General features: G+C 38.8%; 1 protein-coding gene and 1 long non-coding RNA gene across 4 annotated transcripts in view; one reads left to right on the forward strand and one right to left on the reverse strand.

Annotated features, from left to right (window-relative positions):
• The window catches only part of LOC143133136 (proteinase-activated receptor 4), a 32,148-nt gene that overhangs the window by 12,495 nt on the left and 2,440 nt on the right, over positions 1-17,213 (forward strand). The window lies entirely within an intron of this gene.
• LOC143133135 (uncharacterized) lies at positions 6,344-8,929 on the reverse strand. Of its 3 annotated transcripts, none has more exons than XR_012988471.1 (4): positions 8,667-8,929; positions 7,181-7,290; positions 6,955-7,079; positions 6,344-6,766 (listed from the first exon to the last, which is right to left on the reverse strand). It is a non-coding gene; the product is annotated as an uncharacterized LOC143133135 (long non-coding RNA). The 3 variants fall into 3 exon arrangements; XR_012988470.1 differs by having other exon boundaries at positions 7,181-7,490; XR_012988469.1 differs by lacking the exon at positions 8,667-8,929 and having other exon boundaries at positions 7,181-7,650.

Consider the following 17,213-nt stretch of genomic DNA (forward strand, 5'->3'; position numbering starts at 1 on the left):
GAACTAAACCATTTAGCTCTTTAGCAAGGGAGAGTGAGAGTGACCTTAGACAGTTTTCACTATGTTTTGTATCCAAAATCCAGTCAGTCAAACTTTACATTTCGTCTGACATTCATTTTGACATTTAATTTGGAAGTTAAAATATTCAGGTAAAATAAATATATGGTGGAAATAAGTAACGCTTTTTTTTTTTCCCAGTAATTAGCCTAAACTTCCAGTGAGTCTATTCGAAATTTTCACCACACATTATACAATATTAACACACATATAAAAAATCCTGAGTTATGTGTAATAAAGTGGAATGACACAGGAAAAAAGTATTGAACGTGCCTACTGAAATTTTTTCAATACTTTGTGGAAAAGCCTTTGTATGACAGCTTCAAGACATTTCCTGTATGACAAAACATATTAGTCGCAGTATCAGGTGTGATTTTGGCCCATTGTTCTAAACAGATTCCAGGGGTCCCTCTTGTGAATCTTGATCTTTAGTTACTTCCAGAACTGTTTAATTTAATTTAATTTAATTGAATTGGCTGCCTTCAAGTCTTTCTGGAGCTTTCTCAGAGTGGTCCTTGGCCCTTGGAATTGACTATCCTTATGACTCCCTGGTCAGAAATATTGCGAGGAGATCCTGTGCATCAGGGGCGTGAAGAGACCTTTGAAGGGGCAGGGGCTCAAATTTAAAAAAGGGCATATGGAACAAAATGTTCTTGTCTACACAGAGATCATAGCTATAAGGCTACATCTTATTGATTAAATTCAAAGCTAATTTTAATAGCCTAGAAATCTAGACGCATCCTAGCGGCAGCATATGTTATTGCCTAGTCTGGCTATAATTTTAATGTTTATCACAGTGAACTACCACCATTAGCAAGCTGGTGTCTTGCAGATTCACGTGCTGTGCGTGTGGCCACTGAGTGAAATTATGCGTAATGTAGCCTACTGTAAATAAAAAGTTTTGAAATGCATCTGTAACCAGTTTCATTGATATGTTTTGCAACAATAAGGTTGCAAAGGTCTTGGGAGAGCTTTTTGCTTTTATCCATCATGAAACGTTTCTTGTGTGACACCTTGGTAATGAAAACCCTTTTTATAGCCCATCAATACGTAGGCTACTAACCAAGCTTAATTTGCACAGATAGAAAGGATAATAATAATAATAATAATAATAATAATAATAATAAGCTTTATTTGTATAGCACCTTTCATACACAGAATGCAGCTCAAAGTGCTTTACATTTGAAGCATGTAACAAAATAATAGTCAGTCAGTCATTATCAATCACATTTCTTCATTGCTGGGGCCGTTTATGATCCACTCAGCAACATATCAAAAATATAGAAAATGACATGTCATAAGACTGGCAGCCTTAACCCTCTTACCCCCCACAAGCACGCCATATGGCAACTGTGGCAAGGAAAAACTCCCATATTCCAGGAAGAAACCTTGAGCAGAACCTGACTTAATAGGGGGAGCCCATCTGCTTCTGGCTGGCTGCGCCCTCCAATAGCAGCAGATGTAGAATAATCTGAAAAAGTAGTCTACAGGATAAGACGAGTTAACTAAAAGCTTTCCTGTACAGGTATGTTTTCAGATCTTTTTTAAAAATATTTACTGAACTCGCCTGCTTGATGTACAGAGGCAGGGTGTTCCATAGTTTGGGGGCATAATGGATAAAAGCAGCTTCTCCACTTTGTTTGTGGAGCACTTTGGGTACGATTAAAAGATTAGAATTGGATGATCTAAGTTTCCTTTGTGGTTGATAAGATATTAAAAGCTCAGAGATATATGAAGGTGCTGTGCCATTCAGAGCTTTGTAAGTAATTAACATAACCTTAAAATCAATTCTATAGGAAATAGGGAGCCAGTGCAGTTCAGCCAACACAGGGGTGATGTGTTCTCTCTTCTTAGTCTTAGTTAAAAGTCTAGCCGCAGAGTTCTGTATGAGTGCCAATTTCTTTAGATGTTTTTTGGGAAGACCAGTGAAAAGTGCATTGCAGTAGTCTAACCTGCTAGTGATAAAGGCGTGAATTAGTTTTTCTGCATCTTGTTGAGTTAAAAAGGGCCGCACTTTGGCAATGTTTCTCAAGTGGAAATAGGCTGTTTGAGTAACTTTACTGATATGGGGCTTAAAACTTAACTCTGCATCTAAGATGACACCGAGGCTTGTTACTTTTGGTTTGACCTGGTGTGCCAAGTTCCCCAGATTACTAAGAACAATATCTCGCTTTAGTTTTGGTCCCACCAAAAGTACCTCTGTTTTGTCATCATTTAGTTTCAGAAAATTTTTGCTCATCCACTGATTAATGGAGTTTAGGCATGCAGTGAGGGAGCAAAGGCCATCTGGGTTAGTTGGCTCCACAGAAATATACAATTGGGTATCATCTGCGTAGCTATGGAAGTTTACATTATGCTGACTTATGACATTTCCCAATGGAAGCATATATAGGGAAAATAGCAGGGGACCAAGGCAGCTCCCCTGGGCCACACCAAAAGGCAAGTCATGTTTTTCAGATACATGATATCCTAGACTGATATAAAAATCCCTGCCAGTAATGTAGGTTTGAAACCAGTTTAGAGCATTATCAGAGAGACCCACCCACTTCGCAAGGCGGTGAATTAGGATGCTATGATCAATGGTGTCAAATGCCGCACTCAAATCCAGAAGAATAAGGATTGAGACTTTGTTTGAGTCAGTAGCCAGTCTGAGATCATTGACTATTTTTACTAGAGCCGTTTCTGTGCTGTGATTTGATCTAAAACCTGATTGGAATTTTTCAAGGATACTGTTTTCGTTGAGGAAGGTATTTAACTGATTACAAACAACTTTTTCAAGTACTTTGCTCAGGAACGGTAGATTTGATATAGGCCTGTAGTTGCTCAGATTGGTATGGTCAAGATTTGACTTTTTAAGTAAAGGTTTCACAACAGCGGTTTTAAAAGCAGTTGGAAATATACCTGTTTCTAATGAGGTATTTATTACCTTGAGAATAAAGGGAGCTAAGCTATCATATAGTGTTTTGAGGAATCTAGTAGGGATTGGATCTAAAACACATGTTGAGGAGCCGGTTTGAGTTATAATTTTACCAAGCTCAGATTGAGTAATAGTGCTAAAGGACCTTAATTTTGGGGGGCTGTTTTTGGGTGTACTGTCAAACATATTACTTGTATTACCAATAGCCTCCCTTATAGAAATTACTTTGTTTTCGAAGAAGTCTGCAAATTCTTCGCATCTTAGAGAGGATGCCTGACTGAGTGTATCAAAAGGTGTTTGATGCAATAGCCTATCAATGGTAGAGAACAACACCCTAGAGTTTCCACTGTGTTCAGCAATTACCTTAGAGAAGTGGTTCCTTCTCTCATTCCGAATAGCTCTATTATAATTTGCTATTTTTTCTTTTAGAATGGCACGGTGAACCTGTAACTTAGTTTTTCTCCATGTTCTCTCAGCTTTTCTACATGATCTTTTTAGATCATGGATATTTTCGTTCATCCAAGGTGTCAGTTTGCTACAGGGCCTTTTTTTAGTCTTTAAGGGTGCCACTCTATCAAGCATAGCGCCTAATTCATGATTGAGAGCCTCTACCATTTGATCAATGGGATGATGTAAAATATCTAAATTTATGGAGTCTATAAGAGCTATGAACTGCTGTTCTGCTCTAATGTCCAAGAGTCGCGATTTGATTGCAATTTCGGGATGAATTTTTGGAGTATGTAGTACTATATTAAAAGATACACAATAATGATCAGACATATTTATATCATTTACTGATAAGTCTGTGACTTCTATCCCTCTAGAAATGACTAGATCGAGGGTGTTGCCAAGGTTGTGGGTGGGTCCTGTAACATGCTGCTTTAGCTCTAAACTGTCCAACACATTAAGGAACTTACTGGCTTTAGCATCAGTTGTCTTATTGACATGAATATTAAAGTCGCCATTTACAATTATCCGATCATAGCTAGTGATGATGAGCGACATAAGTTCAGAAAACTGGTCGAGAAAGCCAGCCCATAGTTTAGGAGGGCGGTATAAGGTTAATAGAAGTACAGCTGGGTCAGCCTTCAGAGTGAGGGCAATGTACTCAAAGGAAGCGAATTCACCAAAGTTGACTCTAGTGCAACTATATTTGTTTGAGAGAATGGAGGCAATTCCACCACCTCGTTTGCCTTGTCTAATTGAGTGGAAGAAATTATAATTTGGGGGACAAGTTTCAACAAGAACAGCTTCGCTGTCTGAAGTCAGCCAGGTTTCAACAAGAAACAGAAAATCCAATTGTTTTTCACTAATAAAATCATTGATTGCAAAGGTTTTGGTAGTAAGTGCACCTATATTCAGTAAACCCATGTTAGCTGAAAATGCCTCTGGCTTTTGAGGAATATGCTGAGGTATGGAAAGAATATTTGTTAGGTTTCTAGTTTTAAATTTGTCTTTTCTTTTTACTATACGTTTGGTAGAAATCAACGTTGGAATAGAACTATAAGCATAAGTCATGCTATTGCATGAAGCAGCTTGATCTATGGTAGTAGTATTGTATGTTACCCTGCAGAAAACATTCTCAGACCCATCCACATGTATAATGCCATTCGAATCAATACCTGGGGGGCGTGAATCTGTAATATTTTCTACAGAATGTCAATGCCTCAGTGTGGACGCTATGTTGTCAGAGAGTAGCCTGGCTCCATGTTGGTTTGGGTGGAGACCATCACGCTTCAGCATACTGGGCCTCTCCCAGAACAAGCCCCAGTTGTTGACATAGGGGATGCTTAGGGAAGCGCAGTAGCGTTTGAGGCAGGTGTGGAGATCGAACAGTCTGGACCAGTGGTCTCCAACACGGTGCCCGCGGGCACCAGGTAGCCCGCGGGACGGCTATGAGGCGCCCCCAGCGCACTTTCTAAAAATAGCCAACAGGTCGCCTGCAGATCACGCTCTAAAAACACGCTCCATTGTGAAGTTTTCAATAGATATTTAAGTCTAGACCAGAACCATTTTAAGAATGTATGTAGCCATACATCTGTAACATTAAATTGATATTGGTGATACCTTTGTAGCTGCGTTAAATTTTAGCCTTTGGCTCCAAATCCGTTTCCCATTCAATCTTTAAACAACAACGGAAGCGGAGCGCATACACGATGCTCGCACGCATAGACAGTAAAGGGGGGAAAAACTTGCTTGTCTGGTGTAGCCAATGGAAGCATATCTTCAAAAGTTCTGTGGCCATTCCATGTTCGTCAAATACGGTTTGATTGTTCAAGGACTGAAAAACAATGGCTTTAGCTCACAGGCCTTTTCTCCTCCTAGGCAACTGCCGAATAATAGCGCTGAAAATGTTATAGCATGTATGACTGAGCAGGACTGTGCATTAGCCTTTTTGTCAGATCATGGATCATTTCAGGTGTGCAATAACTTTAAAATGAGTTTTCATATGTTAGGGTGGTGTGGGCGATTACTATTGAAATGTTAAAACCGAATTGTCCACTGAAATCAGAACTTAAACAACCCCTGAATTCATAATGGTGGGTGGGTATAAATTGGGTACAAATTCTAACCCAAATTATTAATTGCACAAAAAGATAGTTTTTTTTGTAAAAAAAAAAAAAATAGATTAGATTCCCCATGCAAAGTTTGAAATGAACAAACTGAACAAAAATTTTGGTAGTGTTGCATAGGTTATTGATATTAAATTTGAAAATACAGTTGCTTAATATATAAAGATGTATAGGCCTGCACAATATTGATAATTTAAAAGTAAAAATCACATACAGTAGGCCTATTATTTAGGAGGACTACCCTCGCAAAAAAGGGGTGAGGGTACACTCTCAAAAAGGATGTGTTGGAAACAACACATTTTTAACACATCAATGTGTTTAGGTAAGGACAACACATTTTGTGTTATTTTTTGTGTTAAACCCATGTAACACAGTTACTGTGTTGATATTTTAACACACCTGTGTGTTATAGTTGACACAATTTGGTAATGGTTAACACAGTTACTGTGTTTATATTTTAACACACCTGTGTGTTATAGTTGACACAATTTGTGTCAATTTGGTTATTGTTACTTTCATTTGGTTATGGTTATGCTTTTGTCCAAAGCCACATACAAATACAAGACAATATAATACTTAAATTTAACAGGGAGCAAATTAAGATGTTTGTCAGACTATTAGAAGGATAATAGCAATAATAAACAACAATGTCAATTCAATCACAGCATAATGAAGTGCATGTTGTCGTTTTATTTATATTTTTAGTATATTTATGGATCTTAGCAGATAAGACAATTATGAAATTATTTAAACCAAATAGTGTGTGCAATAAAGATAAATTCCTGACAGCCTAATGTGAAATTATGTATTATTTATTACAAATATTGTACACATAAACATTACACAAGTTCATAACGAGGGTTTACAAAAATATCATTGTTAAAAAATATCAAATGTATTGGTCTAAAATCAATTAAATCTCTTATACTAATTAGTTTAAAGTCCTCTGTTCTCTGGACAGCAATTGCATGGAAATGGTTATGGAAAAACTTTGTAACAAGTATCCTTAAGAAAAACATTTTGATTTTCACTTTCTGGTGAAATGTGCATAACTTCTCAAACCGTTTTCCTTAAGAGGAATGGCAAGTTTGTCGTTTTCTGCAACAATGATGTATTGGGCGGAGGCGGAGGGATCTGCAATGCACACCAAGTGGGGCTGGCGATGTTCTACTGATCTATCAGGAGGATTGTTCAGCACACTGGAAATGCTGGTTCCAGTCTGTTATTTTAAAGAAAGAACAAGAACATAAACAAGTCATTAGACATGTGCAGGGTTTCAAACCATTTACAAATTGACAATACTCATTTTACATTATACCAGATATAACATTGCACCATAAAACATACAATATAGGCGTTCCGTACTATAAGCACACAAAATAAACATTTACTATAGGAGGGGCCTACCGGTTTTATATCCAAAAGGTAGCCCGAAGCTGACTTCACACTGCATTTGGTGTTCCCTTTGCCCCTGCCTGATGCAGTGGGGGGCAGCAGATGGACAAGCTTATGAAGAGCTCTGTAACATGAAACTATAAAAACAAACAAATTTAGTAAACTCTTACTTTCTTGTTAAAATCAATTGCATTCATTCACTGTAGCACAAAAGCTTAATAGAGATAATTCCTCCTACCATCAATCATGCTCAGGAACTGGTGGCAAGGCAGCTTCAGGTTCACTTGTGGACATTCCCTCCCATTTTCGGATGAACAGCAGCTTTTCCAGGAAACATCTTTCCAAATTCTGTGTCAAAGTACATAAATGGACAAAATACAGTCATTTGAAAAATTAGAATGATATCAGAGGGATTAAAGACAATTCATCCAACTTTCATTTTTTTTATTGTCCCAAAACAATATGCATATGTGGCATGTCCACAAAGCGTGTAAACTCTGCAAAAACCTCCAACGTTGGATGTCTAGCAGCAATCCACAACCTTGTAGCTGCAACAAAATAGATTATTATAAATTTGATTTCACACCATATTGTGAACACATAACTTATTTCAACTTCCATACTGTTTATTTTTTAAATCATTCAGCATTTCCAAAATAAGAACACACAATCTGGGTGACTAACGTTAGCGAACTGGTCAGAAACGAAATGTTACTTTAGGTTATTATCAAAATGGCAGCATTGATTACTGTTTCATTAATGCGTCACATTATTGCTTAAACTGCACCCCAAAAAAGCAAACTACACACTCTATAAACTATAAAAGATCATCATAACGTTGTGCATAGATGTAGAAGCTAGTTCAACACTGGGTCTACTAACTGCATGCAATATCGTTTCATCAAACCGTGTTCACTAACGTTAGTGTGGCGTTCGGAATGCAAATGTGTTTTCCCTTGGCAGCGTGGTAGCTTGTAAATGCATTAAGTTCATTCATCATCGTTAACTTGCTAGACTATTTGTGAACATGTTCTAATGTTATGTCGTGGAGCAGAAGAGATATAACTGCATAGGCCTAGCTTCTATAACAAAAACGACTAACGTTACATTCACGTTACCTGACCTTATGTCTATTATGGCTTGTAACGTTAACCACCGATTGTTCAGAATAAAACGGTCACCGTTATCTATGCAAGTAAAAGTGAATCAGCTTCTAAATAAATAACGGTGGTTATCATGATTTATAGTAGTTATAGTAAGTTAGATAGTGTTGTAACTTATCGTAATTTTTAACGTAGATAGTAGTTTGTAGTTTTGACATCCTGAGCCATACCGTTAGCATTTCATACCTTGTTAGCGCTAGCTACAAGGTCATACCAGTTACCACAAACCTTGCTAACGTTAGCTGTCCATAGCTAAAACTTTAGCAGCTACCCAAAATGCGGATTTACCCACATAGTAATACGAGATGACGTAACGTTAGAATATTTTAGTTTCTACATGTATGCCAGTGTTTTTCAGAGTGTGTTAATGTAAGGTCAGGATTGACTTAACATGGACTAGCATAACGATTGCTAATCAATAACCTAACGTTAGCTGCTAGAGCTACTTGGCTAACAATCGATGCTGGACTTTATTATCATTTAACCTTTACAATATTGCAAGTTGCAACAGTCTTTAAAATAAACATAACAAATACGTCTGAAGACATGGGTCTACCTTACCTTTTATTCAGACATTTAATTCCACTCTATGTGCCACTTGCAACTTCTTCCAGTGCGCCAAAATGAAGTGCTGAGAAAAGAACCTCTCCTCTCAGGGTAACGGCTCATCCAGGACACCAGGGATTGGCCAATAATTTAACACATTTTGTGTTGGGCAGTATATTCCAGTAATATAACACAGTAACAACACAAAATAACACAAATTGTGTTAAAATTGTGATAACACAAAAAATGTGTAATTATTTAACACATCATTTTTGAGAGTGTATGTTTGTTTTAAATGAGTAGCCCTCCATATGATTTCGGGTCTTCAGGTAGCCCTCATTCCCAAAAAGGTTGGAGACCCCTGGTCTGGACCATCTCTCAGCACCTTTTCTGTAGGTAGGGAGAGGCCCAGAGATGACAAAGCGTTTTTCTGTGCCCATCAGGGTGGTGATGAGAGTTTTGTAGTTTTCCTGCAGTGCTACTGACTGCTTATCTCTGATGTCGTTTGTGCCCACGTGTACGATGATGTTGTTGACCTTGGTGTGGCAGGCCAGGATGCTTGGGAGTTTCTGCTGGATGTCAAGGACCTTGGCACCAGGGAAGCAGTAGACCTTGGAGGGACCGCTACATGATGGGAGAATGCAGAGGTCTCTAACCATGGAACTGCCGATGACCAGGGTGGAGGTTGATGAGGTCCGGGGAGGTGGGGGTCGGGGGGGCGCCGACTTTGAGGAGGGACCAGGATGGTTGTCTCGGGGCAGGAGGGGCTCCTCATCCTCGGTCAGAATGGCGTAGCGGTTTTCCAGTCGTATAGGTTGGGCTGGGCCTGAGTGCCGTCCGGACCGTCTGCCGTGCTTGTGATGCTTGCTTCTACGCCATGGCTCAGGCTGATGTGGAGTGGAGCTGGCCAGCAGAGCAGGCTTGGTTCTCAGCAGAGGCCGGGGAGAGGCAACAGGGACAGAAGTTGCATTAGTGCATGGCATGGTTAAAGTATTGGAGGACAGAGTGAAATCAGGGCATCTGGCATTAGTGTGTGTAAGAGAGGTAACGTTACTTACGGAGAGAATGGTGTCGAGGAACTGTTCATCCTTCTCAATCTGATGGAGGGTCGCTATTCTGGCTTCGAGTTCCACTATCTTTTCGCTGAGAAGGACGCAGGAGTCGCAGCCTGGTGCACAGCTGAGGGGAGGCATCGTGTCGCGGCGAGGGCTCGTCGGTGTCAACTTTCTTTTAAACGTTTGTTTGCTAGTTGGCTAGCAACAGCGATATCGTGCAGTTCCTTGATAACTCGAACACAGGTAGCGGGTGAGTAATCTGAGATTACTCACTTTTATATTGAGTCACTAGTTTTGAGAGACGTTAGAAGGAATTTGATGCTTTCTTCTTCCAGATAGCGTTTCCTTGGCCCGGTATTATTTGCAGCCCTTGATGCTGGCTTAATCGTTTCACGTTAACGTTTGACAGAAAAGTTTGGCGATCAAGGTTATAGAGTCCGATAATCCAAAGCCTCGAGCAACAACAGTTTATGGAACAGTTTGTTCACGAGATATAATCGGTAGCCAGTAAATCCGTAGAAAGTAGATAGTAACAAGGAGATTTTAAGATAGATAAGTTTGGAAGTTTAGGTAGTTACATACGGAGCACGCCGACCGGACCGGAACCGGAAAATCGTACAGGATAACTACTCTCTAACTACTTACAGATTCCAGCTCGTTCCTTCCCTTTCCTTGCCTTAGTGCTTTTTCTTAGCGTGTTCAATACTTTTTCCCTGTGTTATTCCACTTCATTACACATGACTCTACTTATGGAGTTGTTTGGATTTTTTATGTGTGGATTACCTGAGTTATTATTAATGCCTGGTGAAAATGTTGTGCCCCCCGTATTCCACTTTTCAAGGGCCCTCTCCACCATTGGGGCCCTATACTTCCCACTTTCCCCCCCAGTTTGACGCCCTTTAATCTGCTGAACCTTCTGCTTGTTTCCAAATATAAAAAAAACTCTCTGCAACTCAACATTGGCCTGCCTGCCTCAGCTGCCTGTGAGGGGCTTTTCAGTTGTGCTGGATTACTGTTCACTGCAAAGCGACCAAGGATGTGCAACTAACTTTGAAAATCATCTACTGCTCAAACTGAAAGGAGAACTCCGGTGATTTTTCACATAGATCTCCATTTCTAAACGTCACTGAGTACTGTCTGTATGAACAAAACTGAAACAAAACAACAGTTTTACCTAGCTCGAGTTGCTGCAGCTACAGCGCTACACACTGGGAGCATGAACATGGCTGCCTTAGCTGCTGGCTGCAGCAACTCGAGCTAGGACCAAAGTCCTTTTAGGCAAGTAACTCCAATCGGCGGCCATATTGCAATGCTTTTTGGGCACTTATCGGGCATCTATTTTGGCAGAAATGCGTGTGCATAAGGCTTCACAACACCAATCTTGCTCCAGCAGCGAGATCGAAACAGATGATTGGCACGATGTCTTCACAGCACACCACATGATTGGCTCAATGTATTTACAACACACCACATGATTGGCTCAATGTATTCACATGTTGATGTTTTGCCGCGGAAGGGTTGTTATATGTGTAGACAACTGCGTTACAAACTAATCCCATGCATTACTATGGAGGATTTTTTGAGTGCTGTATCTCCTCATTAGAAAGTCTCTGGTAAAACTGGTTGTTCTGGTACCCCCCCCCCCCCAAAAAAAAAAAAAAAAAAAAAGTAACTAAGAAACTTTTACTTAAAGTACATTTTAAATAACTTTTTACTTTTTTTACTTTTACTTGATTACATTTTCAGATTGGTATTTTAACTTGTACTTGAGTAATATTTCATCAAAGTATTTGTACTTTTATTTGAGTACAATATTTTCGTACTTTTTCCACCTCTGATAACAGTGAACTTAAATGTAGTGGACAAAACCCCATCTTGCAGCATAATATTAGTTAAAACAACCTGATTTAATGCAGTTTCAGTCGAATTTCTACCCTGCACATACATCAATCACATGAACACAGGAATCAGCATAGGCTACTAGACATAAAGGAAACCTATGGTGCGTTCATGTGCATGGAAAAAAAATCCCAGTGAAAACGTCATCTCATGTGGGAATAACTGGTGTGAAACTGGGGAAAGTTTGCGAACAGAGTTGCCCAGTTATGGGCTTGTTGTCACTTTTGTCCTCATTCAAATGGGTGTACGTCATTTTCCATAAGCTCTAACGGGATGATTAATAACCATATGCTCATATTGCCTGTCTGATTAAGCTTGACAACTTTATAAATAATCATAACCTATGAGGTTTGGGGTGTTACGTTGTGTCATTATTTTTTATATTTTTTTTATTTGTTTTACCATTTTCTGGGATTTTGACTGGACAAAATGATTGTCAGTCAATGTTCCAACCAATTGGATTTTGTTGTTGAGTGGCGTATCTTGGGCAGTTCTGTGGTTTCAGTGTTGCTAGCTTAGTATGCTAGTAAACCATAGCATAGAATGGGATTCCCAGTGTTGGGAAAGTTCACTTTCTTTGTGAACTAGTTCAAAGTTCAGTTCACAAAATTTAAAATGAACTAGTTCAGTTCATAGTTCATATTTCAAAATTTTGAACTAAGTTCACACTTTCCAAAAATGAACTAGTTCATAGTTCTTTTTTTTTCATATGTTGCTGCGAGCTATTATTTTTCAAAATTATTGCCACAGCCCATAGAATGCAGTTAATTTGGGTTGAGGATCTGTCTTGACAGTCTTTTGATTTTTTATTGGCTTGCACATACCTTGAAAGGCTAGCCAGGTGCTTCAGTTCAATGTGCCGTTTCAGGTTTGCTGTGGATGTGACTGAAGTGCGGGCAAAGTTTGCACAGAAATGTAAGATTTTTCCCATCCTCACCGACCTTGTCATAAAACTTGTTTAAATGATCATACGACGCCTCCTTGCTGCTTTGTCGTCTACATCAGCCTCTCAAACTTCTTTGACCTGAGGCCCAGTCAAGGCATACTTTGGGGTCATAGGGCCCACCTACATGAACCCACCCCTCCTCCCACCCCCCATCAAATTATCATAATGATATCACAATTATTATTATTTTTATACTATATTGCTATACATGCACTTCAAAACAGTCAATGTTTAAAGTGCTAAGATTGTTCACAAAAGTTTGTGAAAACATGCACATCAGAGTACTGCTTTACTAATGTAAAATGTAATTAGGCCTACAATAGTTTCATTGTTTTTGCATTGTTGCATGATGCTTGCATGAGAAATTCTCAAAACAACAGCAATTATATGGGTGCCGTTGTTTTGGGATGTTACCCTCATGCAAGCATCATACACTGATAGAATATTTATATGCTATTTAATTACATTTCATTTGAATGCCTGAATTTAAGGATTCAGGAAACAAAATACCAGCTTTTGTGAATGGTAAATGGCGGATCAGATCATGCGTAAATCACTGGAGATCTTTAACTATCTTTAAATAAGACTAATTAATAGCTTTTGGCTGACTTTATACTTAATGCTAGACAGTGTTTTATATAGTCTGTGCTGTTTTTTATGGAAGTTGCATAAATCCACGTCGTTCTATTAAATGTCGTTTCATAATTAAATAGCCTTCCAATAGGTTGAAGCTTAGCTTTGCTAACGTGCACACGCATGCATTGAATAAACGCTCATACCACGACTTAATTCTATGCCTCTATGTTTGATGACACCAAATTAACATGTATTTCCTACTAATTGCAGAAACTGTTTTCTTTTTCTGTCCGCGGTTCCTTGATCAATTTATTGCGCAGCAAATTATCAGACGAAGCCCCAGGAATAATTTCACTCGGCAGACCAGCATTGTCCACGTTGCGCGGCCCATAGTTTGAGAAATGGTGACCTGCATGCTGCCATAATTAAGGCCTTTTTACGGTGTGTTTTAGCCGGGTTTTCGCATGGAAGGCTCTGTAGAAATCTGGCACCCTATTGAACGAAGTTAAACTGAAAGAGTGTGCCGTTCACAGACACCAGAATAAACGAGTTCACAGTAACGTTCATCAGGCAGTAATACAGTACGTTCAGTTCACGTTCGCTCAAAATATGAACGAGTTCATGAACTTTCGTTCAATGAACGCGTTCAGGCACAACACTGGGGATTCCAGCTAGCATACTAGCTAGCTTTGTATGCTAAGCTAAGCAAAAATACGAACGACCAATCCTATTGCTCATTACGAAACAAAATGTTAATGTTTGTATATGAAACAGTTTGTATGAATTACCCAAAATTCCTAGTTAATTCCCGTAAATTCCCATTAAATCCCACAATTTCCTTTAATGCCATGAAAGTTTCCAAATTGGAATATTTCCAAAATTCCCTAGCTTAACTTCCCATGGAATGTTAATGGAAATTTACTGGACATTTTCACTAAGACCTATTCACAAACAATCCTAAGCCGCTTTTGTGCCATTTCACCTCGCAAGGTTTTGAAATGCACTTGAGGTTACACAGGAGCTCTCAATCACTTCTCAATCACGAGGGAATAACTTAGCATTGTAACTAAGGGATGCAATAACACCACCAACCACAACCAAAACAATTCATTGTCAACGTGTAAACTAAATGTAATGTTTTATTGTAAATCAAAATAAATTGATTCTCCTCTTTACAAACGTATCCTATGTGTCTTCATACAGATTCCTTTAAAAATGTTGCAAATACAGTATACTGCATCAGTCCCTATATTTAATTAGGCTAGGCCATTTGATTTGTCTTACTCTTTATTCATGTAGGCTATTTATTCATCATGTTCTGCCCTTTGCAGTTCTTGTTTAGCGCATCATCAGCCAATCAAGGTGGTCAACGCACCTCAACAATTAATGAGCTAAGACGTCAACCATAGCAACGGAGTTATCTTATCTTAGGAGTTGTCATGATTCCTTAGCCCACTAAGAGTAGCCTAGGTCTGAGAGGCTTTCTGAATAGGTTTTAAGAGCAAACTCCTAGCTAAAACCTTTTAGTGCGATTTAGGAGTACTCCTACATAAAATGCTTTGTGAATACCGCCCCTGATTGAATCCCCTGTGCCATGCATCTCAGCCTGTGGCCTGTCTGTGTTTTGTGAAAATTGCATGTCCTGTGCGCTGGTAATGTTCTATGTTGTACAACCCCCATCACAGAAAAAAGTTGGGACCTTGTGTAATGCAAATCTGCAAATCACATAAACACATATAGATGGGACATTCCAGGATTTTGGTACATTTCCTGTCCCACCACTTAAATCTCAAATGTACATATCCAAAATATCTAAATGACTATTTTTTGTGAATAATGTACTTGTTATAAGACAAACTGTAAAATTTGGTGGAAAAATAAGCTCCTTAGATATTATTCAAAAGACCGAATACCTTTGGACCACCTCAAAACGCAACTCTGTTACTCATATTGTACGACTAATATTGAGTAGAGTCAAAATTTACTTTATATACTTATATAACCATGTTTGTCCTTGATCTTGTATACATAGCTAAAGTTTACAGTTAGCACCTGTTCCTGGGGTAAACCACAACTTAGCCTAGATTTGCAACCCTGTTACTCGCAACCCTGTTACTGTAAGTTGCATACCAACATAAGCATCTAATGTAAAAAAACTGCTTCGATACCTGAGCTTGACGAATCAAACTTTTTGATAGTCTATTACCTGTAGTTAATAAATATATGACTAAAAATGATCAAATTGAAGATCAATTTTTCAGAAGTGGCCACCCCTGAAATGTACCAAAATCCTGGAATGTCCCAGCTGCAAAAAGGACACAGACGACATATAAAATGTTTCACGTTTCAAAAAAAGGGACAGGAGCAACAAAATGCTCGAAAAGTTGTGCAATGATAAAGAAAACAAAAAGAGGAATTTTTCACAACTGGTACCTTGATTGAGTATAAAAAAGTCTCCTAGAAGTAAAGCTGTGGAGATATTCATCACTATGTGTAAACCTGTGTGGGCAAATGATGAAACAATACAAGTATAATGCTTCCTAACATGAAATTGCAAGGTATTTGGGGATGCCATCATCTTAGTACACAATATCATTAAACTATTCAGAGAATCCAGAGAAATCTTTGCGAACAAAGGACTAAGCAGAAAAATAACATTGGATGTCTTTTGGACCTCAAATGGCACTGCATTTAAATCAGACCTGTTTCTGTAAAGAAAATCATTGTATGGGCTCAGGAAAACTGTAGTCTACAGTTTGATACTCATTTCACAAATGCTAGTGTAAACTTTACCTTGCAAAAGAAGAAATTGTATTTACAGAAATGCCACCATCTTATCTAGGCCTGAGCCCATTTAAAATGAACTAAGGTAAAGCTGAAAAATGTCCTGTGGTTAGCCCAATCAAAATTTGCAATTCTTTTTAGAAATCATGGACTCCTGGGCTTAAGAGGAGAGGGCTATCCAACTATTCCAACTTGTTATAGTGCTCAGTTCAAAACCCATCTATGACCATGTGGAGGTGCATTAGTGCCTGAAGTATGGGCATCTTGAACATCTGGCAAGGCACAATCAATTCTAAATCATATACAGAGGTTGAGTGACATTATACTGCCATCCAGACAATGTCTTTTTCAGGGAACACCTTGAATATTTAAGGAAAACAAAATGGCAAAATTAATTCTGCATATATTTAAACAGTATTTAGAGGAAGAGTCCAGGTGCTAAAATGGCTTGTCTGCAGTCCAGACTTGTCAAATAGGGTGCATCACGGAATAAAAAAACATGATTAAGGAACCGTTCAGTGTTTATGGAATGGACCCCCAGGGAAAATAGGGTCTTTTTATTCTTTGTTGAGGGCGAGGGTCACCCAACTTTTTTTAGTCTATGGGGGGTCACCCAACTTTTGTATTCATGAAAACAGCAACATTTCAAAGTGGCTTGTTTGGTGCATATTTTTTCATGTAGCTCTCAGTCAAATATTAGCATTTTAGTGACATGTCAATCAGTGCAAAAGTCAACAACAACTCATTAATCAAAATCCTTTTGGTGATGGGTCATAGAAAAAACATTGGTAGCATGCGATACAGGTGTCTTTCACTTTTGTATGACATCGAGAGTGACATCCGGTCATAGAAAAACAGTGTCAAGTTAAGAGCCATACATCATACCTGCATACCTGAAGGATGCATAATGTCAGAAAAAACGTGCATTAAGGTGACACATGAGAACACCATACTTAGCTGTGCATTAGCTTGAAACACAAGAACACCTTATTTTTTATTGAAAAGTGTCAAAACGAAATCCACCATTATGATTGATCGGAATGGCACTGATTGGCTAAGTAAGGTGTCAATCACCAGTAATGAGGAAAAACCTTGATTTCGGATTGGGCGAGTGACGTATGGAAACTAGGAGGGTTTGAGATCTCGCACATTGCATAAAAGGCGAAGCACAGCCGCTCAGACTTCAGATTGTGCACACCTTCTCATGGGAACAGGTTATCTGCAGATACCTTGATTCACTTTACTGCTTGGTGGTACTTGGTCAGACTTTGTCCATTGTCAGTACTTGTGAATTAAACTCGG

The sequence above is a fragment of the Alosa pseudoharengus genome, unplaced genomic scaffold (genome assembly GCF_046254945.1).
Source record: "Alosa pseudoharengus isolate Yale_2024_CS ecotype anadromous, Long Island Sound unplaced genomic scaffold, YU_APseudo_1.1 YU_APseudo_1.1_scf_19, whole genome shotgun sequence".
Taxonomy (NCBI): domain Eukaryota; kingdom Metazoa; phylum Chordata; class Actinopteri; order Clupeiformes; family Clupeidae; genus Alosa; species Alosa pseudoharengus.